Source organism: Grampus griseus (assembly GCF_964374135.1).
Source record: "Grampus griseus genome assembly, chromosome: 19".
Lineage (NCBI taxonomy): Eukaryota > Metazoa > Chordata > Mammalia > Artiodactyla > Delphinidae > Grampus > Grampus griseus.
The window spans coordinates 29,920,712-29,925,045 of NC_139013.1; the positions used below are offsets into that span (position 1 = coordinate 29,920,712).

General features: G+C 60.3%; 1 long non-coding RNA gene across 1 annotated transcript; it reads right to left on the reverse strand.

Annotated features, from left to right (window-relative positions):
- Window positions 1–908: 908 nt before the first annotated feature.
- On the reverse strand, window positions 909–2,602 carry LOC309836426. The gene is made up of 3 exons (XR_014298143.1): window positions 2,510–2,602; window positions 1,860–1,931; window positions 909–1,149 (listed from the first exon to the last, which is right to left on the reverse strand). It is a non-coding gene; the product is annotated as an uncharacterized lncRNA (long non-coding RNA).
- Between the last annotated feature and the right edge of the window lie 1,732 nt (window positions 2,603–4,334).

Genomic DNA, 4,334 nt, shown 5'->3' on the forward strand with positions numbered 1-4,334 from the left:
TCCCACCAAATCCAAATCACTTTCTTTCGGGGTGTCAGGGAGCCACGGGCTGGTTTTTGAGGGAAGGGAAGATGTCAGCCTGACCTAGGGAGGTACTTGCGAAGATTCAGAGCCAAGCCCCTGCAGGGAGCTGTCACGGGTGGCGAGTGTCCTGTCCGTAGCCCTGGGCAAGCCAAGACTGAGGTTCCCTGTGGGGAGGCAGGGGGCAGAGCTGCTCCAGGCGTGTGTGGTCCACACAGTGGGGCATCTGTGAAGTGTTCCCAGGACTCGGGCACACTTTCAACGTACGTGCAGCATATGAGAGCGTCCAGTTTCCAGAATTGCTCCTCCACGTGTGAAGGTGGTTTTACGTGTTGAAGGGAAAACTGGGTGTCACATATCGTGTCCTTTGACGTGTTTTCTTCGCGATCCGTTTTCCTGACCAGGGTGAAAACTGTGGCAGAAAATACAAAGAGGTCTTTCCAGGGTGTTTTAGACGCAAGCCCCGTGCAGAAGTCACACGAGAGGGGTGTGGGATTCCATCCCCTCTGGGTACTTTTCTAGGCTCTCATCACCGAGCGCTGAGTTTGGCAGGGGCCCCCAGAGAAGGAAAATGAGAAATGGGCAACTTTCTCTGCAATCCGTACTCCTAAGGGGAATAGAGGGAGTGTGTCCTCTGTGTGTCCAATGCCCTATGTCATCTGGCGAGGGTATCCTTTGGAGCTGAGAAACGGAAGCTCAAATTAACCTAAGCGGCTAAGACGCTCAGTGTGTGTGTTTTGGGGGTGTGGGGTGTGTGGGGGGGTGCTCTTTGGTCCAGAGCCGAGGTCTCTGCACGTCCAGTCCAGTTCCCCACGCCAGCCCTGATGGGCACGGAGTCTCTTTGTCCAAGACACACCAAGGAAGACAGAGCCAGAATAAAGTCAACAGCTTTTATTACAAGTCACAGATTTCATAGAAAAAGGAATGTAGCGTCAGGTCCGGTTGTATGAAAAACGGTAAAATGCAGGTTTGTCCTGGTTGCTCTGTGGACACCCGGGGCAGGCTCTCCGCGACATCAGGCACAGCAGCTGCACTTGTCCGAGGCCCCTTTGCAGACGCAGCCCTGGGCACACTTGGCGCAGCCCTGGGCACACTTGGCGCAGCCCACGGGGCAGCAGGAGCAGCAGCCTGGGGAGGCAAGGGCAGCGTGCGGTCGGACCACGCGTTGTCCGGAACCACCCTTCCCAGCAGCAGGCCTGGCCCCAGCCGCCCTCGGGCCCAGACCCTGAGTTTACGATGGTGTCCTCTGTCCTGAGGTAATTGCTCTCAGACACTAGGTTCAGGTTGCCCGGCCCATCTGTGCCCAGGACAGGGCACAGCGCCTTGGAGAGACAGTGAGCAGGGCCTCTGGGGACAGGAGAAAGCCAGCCCCCAGCACCACCAGTGATGGGAGCCAAGTCCTCGGGATCAAAGTGGAGGCAAAGCCCGCACAGAGCAGCTCCCGCTCGGGATAGGGAAGCTCTGGGCTGCTTCGACAGGGAGGGGCTGCACCAGGTCCGAGAAGCCACGCACGGCCACTGGTTCCTGTCCCTAAAGTGCTTCAGTCCCTGAGAGGATTCGGAAGCGGGACTCAGGAGGCAGGAGGACTAGTTCTAGTGACAGGTCTGAGGTTGTTTGTCGGTGGCCCGTCTGGGCCTCAGTCTCCCTGTTCTCTAGTGCGCGCCTGGGTCTCGGTCATGCCGAAGGTGATTCCAGCTCTGACTGTGAATCCCTTCCTGGTGAGGGGGGTGCCGGGAAGTCTGGTCACTGTCCTGCTCCTGCCTGCCTGCTGAGCTCTGGGCCCCCTCCTCGCACTCAGCCCAGACCCCGCATTCCCAGAGAAGGCCCCGCACACTCACTCTTCTTGCAGGAGGCGCATCTGCAGGCTTTGCAGGTGCAGGTGCAGGATCCAGCGCAGCCGCAGGAGCCGCCTGCCGGGAAGGGAAAGGAGGCCAGCAGTGAGCAGGGACGGGGATGCAGGAGCCACAGCAGACGGTCAGCAATGCCTCCCTGAGCCCTCCTCCTCTGTCAGGACCCAGCCCTGGGAGCTCGTGTCCACTCGGGCGGATAGAGAAGCCCCAGCTCCTCTCTTCTGGTCCAAGGAGAGTAAGTCCCCTCCTGATGGGACTCCACAGGGAAGGTCCCGGGCTCCAGACGCAGCCCAGGCCGACTGGGGCCGGGGGCCGGGGCCCATGGCCTGAACCCTAAAGAGGCAGCGTCCCCTCCTCCCATCAAATCGTGGCAGGTCCGAGACCGCCTCCAAACGCTGGGTCCCGGTCTAGCAATCCCCTGACCTGCCGGGTGACCTCAAGAAGGACAGCCTGGAGCCTCCGTGCCCTCAGTGTCAACGGAGAGGCAAAGGGAGACTGACGTGCCCTCAGGAGCCTGGCTACCAAGAAAGCCCTGGACCCGTGACAGGAGTCCTCCTGAGCTCAAACTCAAAGCCCTCCCTTCTCGTCCTGTGCCCGGGAAGGGGGCATCCTAAGGCTCAAAGGCAGGGCTCCCTTACCAGTGGGGCAGGAGCACTTGGGGTCCATCTGGAGGAGGAGTGAGGCCCGAGGTCCAAAGCAAGGGGCGAAGCCGCTTCACGGGTCCGGTGGGGGCCGTGTGGGAGCGAGGAGCCCGGGGGCTCAGTTATAGGCCGAGGAGGCGGCCCGGGCGCAGAGGCCCCGCCCCCGCCTTGCACCCGCCCCGCGGCTCCGCGCCCGCGCCGCCCGTGCCGCCCGCAGCGCCCTGGGCCGGGCTGTGAGCAACAGGCGGGGCCGAGCGCACGATTCCACGTCGGTGCCGGCTGGAGCGGAGGAACCGGGTGCCGTGCGGTAAGCGGTGTCCCAGCCCCCTGGCCGCCCCTTCCCAATGTGCCCGACGGGAGCAGCCACCGTGTTGGCGGCTTGTGCAGGAATCCGGCTCCCGCGTCCTCCGGTCTTCCCCGCCCCAGGCCCCAGGCCCCGCGCCGCCGGCCTCCGGGTCGCCGTTTCCTGCAGCCTGAGAACAGCCCCCGCCTCCCGCTCGTGTCCCTGGCTTGGCTGGAGCCGGGGAGCGGTGTCAGAGAGCGCAGGCGGATGTGACCCTCACCACCGTTTGGCCGACCCCATGTGTCCCCGGGCGTTGCCAGCCCCGGTCCCCACCACGGTCCTTTGGAAGCGTTTTTCCGGTACCGCCTCCTGTAACCGCAGCGCGGTGAACATTGCCTTCAGCCGCGAGGCGTCACTTGTGTTTTCCTTTCCTGGAGGGATCCTGGCTCATTTGTCCGGGGGCTTCTTTGCCTGAACTTTCCAGGGGCGCTCCTCACTGTAGCCGGTCCACCCCCACGCCAGGGTGGAGGTTCCCTCATCATGGGATGCTTCCCCAGGGGCGGCATCATTGTAGGTGATAGGCAGACCCGGCGGTAAATAACAAAGCGAGACAAGTGGATAGAGTTCCCTTTGAGTAGTCCTGACAGTTACTCACCATGGAGTCCATGCCAAGCCTTGTTAGTCACTTTTGCTCTTTGAGTTGTCACACCAACCGGGAAGGGAGACAGCAGTCAGGAGCCCGCTTCCCAAAGTCCAAAGTCCCTACAGTACAGGGAGGCTACTGAGGCAGGCACACAGGGCTGGGGAGTGGTGCCCTGCTTCTGTGTTTTTGTCGCTTCGCAGCTGAAAGAGGGAGTCAGTGAGCAAGCTCCCCTTTGGCCCAGAGCTGTGTCCTCGGCCCGTCTCTACCATGTCCAGCTCAATCCTGGGGGCGACCAAGGTGACACAGTAGGAATGTATTTATGATTTTGTGGCTACCTTCTGACTCTCTCCTTCAGTAGCGTTCGAGAGGTTTCTTTTGGTATAACGTATTTCAGAAAATCACTGAAAAGAAAATGGTAAGGAAATCCTGATGCAGGTGACAGCAGAAGTGGCAGGACCCTTCTGTGTCTGTGAGGAGGACACCGACTGTGCTCCTCACGGCTTTCTATCTGTAGTGTCGACGGCTCTTTGCGTGAAGGCAGGATAACCCTCTCGGGGGTACTGGTCCCACGCTCACAGGGTCGATGGGGACGGCCCAGAGCACAGAGCGAAACACACCGTCCTTGCTTGCGTGTCTGGAAGGAGAACAGTGTCTCCTAGGCTGATGATAACAAATAAATCAATAGATAAATAAATGAATGGGTGATGTGATCGATTGCTCACTGAGTGCCCAGTATATTCTGACCTTCTTGGCATGTATTCAGTTCTTTAATCCCGAGAGCCAGACACTATTATTTTCCCTTTAGAGCAGAGCAGACGGAGCCACAGAGAGGTTATGTCCCATGGCTGTACGTGGCACAGATGGGACTGGCCCTCCTGCAGGCTGACTGCAGGCTG